The following is a 7426-nucleotide window of genomic DNA, read 5'->3' on the forward strand; positions in this document are numbered from 1 at the left end:
GTTAAAATCTGAAAAAAAAGTACTGACAAATAATGTAAATTTTAAGCAAACAATGTTTAAAATCTGTACATTTATCTTTGTTTTGTAAAATAAAGTTGTTTAAAAAAAAAAGAAGAAGAAGACACAGGCTAACCGAATTAAAAATCAGGATCCATCATTTTTTCTGCACACAAGAAACATACCATACCAGCAAAAACAGAACTTCCTCAGTGTAAAGGGCTGGAAAAGTTTTCCAAGAACCTAAAAAGTAAGCTGCAATAGTCATTCTAATATCTAAGAAAATATATTTTCAACCAAAACTAATAAAAGAGACAGGGAAGGACACTTCATATTCATCAAAGGAAAAATCTACCAAGATGATATCTCATTTCTGAACATCTTTGCCCTAAATACAAAGGTACCCACATTTGTAAAAGAAACATTGCTAACATTTAAATCATACATTAAACCCCATACATTAATAGTGAGAGACTTTAACACCTGACTCCCACCAATTGACAAACATCCAGAAGAGAAACTAGAGAAATAATTAAACTAACATACATTATTAATCAAATTGACTTAACAAACAGCTATAGAATATTTCACCCAAGCACAAAAACATAGGCCCTTTTCTCACCTTCTCATGAATCCTTCTCCAAAAAGTGAGCATATAGTTGGTCTCAAAGCAAGTTTTAACAGATACTAGAAAGTTGAAATAATGCCTTGTATCTCAACAGACCACCATGGATTAAAGCTGCACTTCCACAACAGAAACACTGGGAAGCTTACACACTCATGGAAAAGGAACAGCTCTCTTCTCATTGATGTCTGTGTCAGAGAAGAAAGGAGAAAGAAATTAAAATGTTCTAAAATTTAATGGAAATAAATGCACAAGACGTTCAAATTTATGGAGCACAAAGAAAGCAATGCAAAGAAGAAAGTTCATAGCACTAAGTACCTCCATAAATCAAGTAGAAAGTTATCATATTTGCAATGTACAAGCACACCTGATAGTATTAAGGGAAAAAAACAGAAGTAAGCATACCAAAGAGGAGTAGAGAGTAGGAAATAATCAAGTCAGAACTAAAATCAATCTGTTAGAAACAAAGAAAATAATACAAAGAATCAATAAACCCAAAAGCTAGTTCTTTGAGAAAATCAAGGCGAAACAATCCCTCAGCCAAAATAACCAAGAGACAAAGAGACAGTATCCAAATAAACAAAATCAGTAATGAAAAGAAAGACATTATAAGTGACATGGAGGAAATTTAAAGAATAATTAGGCCTTAATTCAAAAGTCTATACTCCCCAAAATTGTAAAATCTTAATCAAATGAACAATTTTCTAGACAGTTATCACTTACAAAGTAAAATCAAGATCAGATAAACTATCTAAATGAAATAAAAGCATCCATCAGAAGACTCCCAGCCAAAAAATAAAATACAATACAATAAAATATAAAAAAATTTAAAAGCCCAGGGCCATGGTTTTCTTGCAGATTTCTACCAGATTTTCAAGGAAGAGTCAATACTCCTCAAACTATTTCATAAATAGAACCTAAGGAACACTGCCAAAAGCATTCTATGACTCCATAGTCACCCTGATACCTAAATCACACAGACTCAGCAAAGAAAGACTGATTTCTGTTATAAACATTGATGCAAAAATACTCAATAAAATACTCACAAACTGAATCCAGGAACACATCAAAAACATCATCCATCAAGATCCAGTAGGCTTTATCTCTGGGATGCAGAGATGGTTCAATATATGAAAATCCATCTATGTAACCTGCCATATAAACAAACTGAAAGAAAAAAATCATATGTTTATCTCATTCAATGGTAAAAAAGCCTTTGATAAACTCTAACACCCTTAATTTTACAAATAACAGAGAAATCGGGGATACAGGGCACATACCTAAGCATATTCAAAGCAATACACAGCAAGTAATAGCCAACATCAAACTAAATAGAGAGAAACTTAAAGAATGTCTGCTAAAATGAGGACTAAGACAAGTTCATGGTATCCCTAGTGATCTTTTCTTAGTTAATTAGGTGACTTGGCCTCTTTCATGACCAAATTCACAGTGTAGAAACACATTTAAATCTATCTTTTCTGAATATCTTATTCAGAAAAAGTTACACAGACATTGTTCTCTGCCTCTTCATGAGCTAGGCCTGACATGGCAGTGGTGAAGATCCTAAATCCTAAGGCCAAGTTGTCCCAGGAGCAGGCAGCGCTGGTGGTGAAGATCAGCACAGCATGGGACCTGCAGGATCTTCTGAGGACCAACATGGGACCTAAGGGCACCATGAAGATCTTGTATCTGGTGCTAGAGACATAAAGCTTACCAAAGATGGCAATATGCTGCTGCATGAAGTGCAAATTCAACACCCAGTGGCTTCTTTGATAGCAAAAGTGGCTAGAGCACAGGATGAAATAACTGGCAATGGAAGTACATCCTATGTCCTCATCATCGGGAAGCTGCTCAAATAAGCAGACCTCTACATCCCTGAATACTAACTAAACATTTTGAAGCTGCAAAGAAAAAGGCACTCCAGTTTTTGGAAAAAATCAAAGTAAGCAAAGAGATGGACAGAGAAACACTCATTGAATTGGTCCGGACATCTCTGTTAACTAAAGTTCGTGCTTAACTTGTAGATGTCTTGACAGACGCTGTGGTGGATTCCATTTTGACCATTAGGAACAAAGATGAGCCATTGATTTCTTCATGGTTGAGATTATGGAGTTGAAGCATAAATCTGAAACTGATACAAGCTTAATCAGAGGGCTTGTTCTGGATCATGGAGCATGGCATCCTGATATGAAGAAAAGAGTAGAGAATGCCTATGTCCTCACATGCAATGTGTACATAGAGTATGAGAAAACAGAAGTGAATTCTGGTTTTATTATTTTCATAAGAGTACAGAAAAAAGAGAGAAACTAGTAAAGGCTGAAAGAAAATTCACTGAAAATAGAGTTAAAAAAAAATCAAAGAACTAAAGAAGAAAGTCTGTGGTGATTCAGGTAAAAGATTTGTAGTTATTAATTAAAAGGGGTTGACCCCTTTTTTTTAGATGCCCTTGTGAAAGAAGGTATTGTAGCTCTGCACAGAGCCAAGAGGAGAAACATGGAAATGCTGACACTTGCTTGTGGTGGAATAGCTCTGAATTTCTTTGATGACCTGAATCCTCACTGGGACATGCAGGGCTTGTCTGTGAGTATACACTGGATAAGGAGAAGTTCATCTTTATTGAGAAGTGTGACAATCTGCGTTCAGTCACTTTACTGGTTAAAGGACCAAACAAGCACACACTGACTCAAATCAAGGATGCAATAAGAGATGGCTTGAGGGCTTCAAAAATGCTATTGATGATGGCTGTGTTGTCCCAGGGGCAGGTGCTATGGAAGTGTCACTGGCAGAAGCTCTGATTACATACAAGCCCAGTGTGAAGGGCAGGGCTCAGCTTAGAGTCCAGGCATTTGCAGACACCTTGCTCATCATTCCCAAGGTTCTTGAGCAGAACTCTGGTTTTGATCTTCAGGAAACATTAAAGTTCAAGCTGAACATTCAGAATCCACTCAGCATGTAGGTGTGGATCTGAACACAGTCTATGGTGGGGGCAGAAATGGGTATGTGGGATAACTACTGTGTGAAGAAGCAGCTGCTTCTCTCCTGTACTGTGATGACCACCAACATTCTCCTGTTCGAAAAGATCATGAGAGCTGGGATTTCCTCTCTAAACGGTTGAAGAAGTCTGCTGTGATGCTGCAGAATGTTGGGAAGAATGGTTATTTTTGTCTAAACTTCAAGTTATTTGGAAAAGAATTTTCTCTTACTGATTAGAGAAAAGGAACAAGACATTTGGAACCTATTTAAATTATAATACTGTAAAATTTTGTTTTATTTCTGTTTGCATTGGGTGTCTGAACACATTCAGTGCATGTCTTTTTTAAACCCACTGAATATAATTTTTTAGCTACAGTGATACATTAAATAAGAAAAGCATGTTGTCTAACTTGTTCCTTAAGTGTTCTTTGAGATATTGTAATGGTTTTCTCCTAAATAAGGCATGGAAATACAAGCCTGTAAGCGTGGTACTTTGAAAATAAAGTCAGGACATTCTACACCAAAAGCAAAAGAACAGAAAGAAGAAAGAGGAGGAGGAGGAAGAGGGGAGGGGTAGAGGGGGAAGTGGAAAGGAGGGTAAAGGGGGAGGGAAGAGAGAGGGAAGGGGAGGGAGAAGGAAGAGAAAGGGGAGGAGAAGCAGAGGGAGAGGAAGAGGAAAAGGAGGAGGAGGAGGAGGAGGAGAAGGAGGAGGAAGAACAAGAACAAGAAGAAGAACAAGAACAAGAAAAAGGAGAAGAAGAACAACAACAACAGCAATAAGAAGAAGAACAACAACAACAACAACAACCACAACAACAACAACCAGAGCAAGAAGAAGAAGAAGAACAACAACAACAACAACAACAACAACCACAAGAACAACAACCAGAGCAAAAAGAAGAAGAACAACAACAACAACAACAACAACCACAACAACAACAACCAGAGCAAGAAGAAGAAGAAGAAGAAGAAGAACAACAACAACAACCACAACAACAACAACCAGAGCAAGAAGAAGAAGAAGAAGAAGAAGAACAACAACAACAACAACAACAACCAGAGCAAGAAGAAGAAGAAGAAGAAGAACAACAACAACAACAACAACCACAGCAACAAGAAGTTACAGAAATAGGCAGACACTTGAAATTTGATTTCTACACAACTTGAGGCTTGAGGTGTGAGTTTAAGTGTATCCTGACTTATGTACAGAGACACCAGCTCAAAGGGAAAACAAATATCATCCGTAAGGAAAATGTAGGCTGTACCTAGCTTTAAATATGTTTGGGGTCAATAGTTCACCCTACAGCAAGTGAGTTTCTTGTAAGAGATCAGATACCATGAAGCTAAGATTCATTGACCCTTCACTAGCTCCTTCCTTTCAAGTGTACCCATTTTTTAATGTATTTTTTTTTGTTTATGATTCAAAATTCATTGCAAATATTTTCTCAGATTTCTTTTGCTCTCAAAGGACATACAATCCTGTGAATATGAGTAATAAGAATTTCAAGATAGAAAAAGCTATGTAAAACTTAGCTTCAAAATATTAGGTTTCAAAACTTGATGGTACCTTAGAACACATAGGCACAGAGAAAACCTTCTCTGATGAGTGAAAGGATGATTTTTGTGTATAGTGGAGTGGCATTGAGGATCATTTTCTTGCTACATTCCTTTGGCAGAATAATAGTATTTTATTTTCCTGTATGTCCATGTGGTATCTAGCCACAGATTCTTAACCACATGAGTAGCATCAGGCATGGGTTTCATCTAACAGAGGAGGCCCTAAATCCAATCAAAGTGATTAGTTATCTCCACAGTATAACAGGCAAGCTATTGTTTTTGAAACATTCAATTTACCAAATGAAGAACTTTTTTCCAGTTCACAATGTTGGTGTTCACACTGCAGTCACATATCCTGAAACAGCAGGCAGGTCACCTTTATACATAAAAGAGTTTATTGCAAGGTTTGTGTTTCTTTTCCCTTGGGTAGCTTGTAGAAAACCTTTCAGGAACTTGAACACTATTCAGTAGAGCATAAAGCCTCTAGTCAGGCACTGGCTCAACTTCTCTGTGTTCAGTTTTCTATGTAGGCATAGTCTTTATCAACAGAGCCTTTGCCATCATTTTAAAAAGACAATCAAAAGCCTTGGCAATTGCCAAGATGACAAGGACAGTGGCAGTGGAGAGCATAATGGCTGGGGCGGCCATGGACACGCTGGCCACCACCATCACCACCACCACCACCACCACCACCACCACCACCACCACCACCCGACCATGATCGCGCTGCAGCCGCTGTTCACGGATGACCAAGTGCACCACCACCAAGAGGTGATTCTGGTGCAGACACATAAGGAGGTGGCAACAATTCAGACAGGCTGCGCGCTGAGGAAGGGTTCCAGGACAAGATCATCATTCTGGTGCCAGCGCCTGCCGGTGGAGATGACGACTACATCAAGCAGAAGCTGGTGGCTGTGGCCTGCAAGACTGATGGCCGGTCTTCCTCGGACTGTGGTCGCGTTAAGAAGGGCAGCAGCAAGAAGAGTGGTAAGAAGAGTTCACTGGACAGCGGGACCGGTGCGGCAGTGCGGCGGGCAGTGGCGGTGCAGACCTGGTTAATGAGAAGTGGGAGCAGAAGCAGGTGCAGATCAAGACCAATCCTGGGGGTGGGGTGGGCGAGTCCTCGGTCATCATGTGGTCTTCAGATGAAAAAGAAAAAGATATTGGCCATAAAACAGTGGTTGAAGAGCAGATCGTTGGAGAGAACTCACCTCCTGATTATTCTGAATACATGACAGGCAAGAAACCCCCTCCTGGAGGGATACCGGTCATTGACCTCTCAGACCCTAAGCAACTGGCAAAATTTGCCAGAATAAAGCCAAGAAAAATTAAAGAAGCTGATTCTTCAAGAACAGCAGCTAGTCCTCATAAAGGCTTCACAAAGATGTTCAGAGATAACTCTGCTATGAGAAAGCATCTGAACACCCACGGGCCTAGAGTCCATGTCTGTGCAGAATGTGGCAAAGCATTTGTTCAGAGATCAAAGCTAAAATGACACCAGCTGCTTCATACTGAAGAGAAGCCCTTTCAGTGAACATGTGAAGGCTGCTGGAAGTGCTTTTCACTGGACTTTTTTTTTTTTTTTTTTGCATACACATGTGCGAGTCCATACAGGAGAGAAGCCCTATGTGTGCCCCTTCGACAGTTGTAATAAGAAGTTTGCTCAGTCAACTAACCTGAAATCTCACATCTTAACACACACTAAAGCTAAAAACTACCAGTGAAGAGAGAAGACCTTCTCAAATCCAGGAAGCCTCTTCAGGAGTGTGATTGGGAATGAATATGCCTCTCCTTTGTATATTATTTCTAGGAAGAATTTTGAAAATGAATCCTAAACACTTGACAGACATGTTTTGATAAAGTAACAAAAATTTTAAAAATACATTAATAAGATGGCATTGCTAAGATGCTCTATCTTGCTCTGTAATATCAATTTAAAAACAAGATGTTTTTGTAAAATGTGGTCCCAACAGGAGAACAATTCATGAACTTTGCATCAAAAGACAATTCTTTATACAACAGAGCTAAAAATGGGACTTTTTTCACATTCTTATAAATATGAAGCTCACCTGTTACTTACATTGTTTTTTAATTTTGTATTTTCCAAGTGTGCATATTGAACACTTTCGGGGATATGCTTAGTAATGCTGTGTGATTTTTCTGGAGGTTGATAACTTTGCTTGTGGTATGTTTTCTTTAAAAGAATGGGCAGTTACATGCATACTTCAAAAGTTTTTTTTTTTTCTGTAGAAAAAAAGTCATATAGGTTTTGTT

At 38.6% G+C, this 7426-nt stretch overlaps 2 pseudogenes across 2 annotated transcripts; both read left to right on the top strand.

Moving 5' to 3' along the window:
* Window positions 1–2167: 2167 nt before the first annotated feature.
* On the top strand, window positions 2168–3737 carry LOC308431764 (T-complex protein 1 subunit zeta-like; annotated as a pseudogene). Its single transcript has one exon. The product of its transcript is annotated as a T-complex protein 1 subunit zeta-like (transcript).
* Window positions 3738–5452: 1715 nt separating this feature from the next.
* On the top strand, window positions 5453–6876 carry LOC308431866 (transcriptional repressor protein YY1-like; annotated as a pseudogene). Its single transcript has 2 exons — window positions 5453–5556; window positions 5683–6876. The product of its transcript is annotated as a transcriptional repressor protein YY1-like (transcript).
* Window positions 6877–7426: the final 550 nt, after the last annotated feature.

The sequence above is a fragment of the Micromys minutus genome (assembly GCF_963924665.1).
Source record: "Micromys minutus genome assembly, chromosome: 17".
Classification (NCBI taxonomy): Eukaryota; Metazoa; Chordata; class Mammalia; order Rodentia; family Muridae; genus Micromys; species Micromys minutus.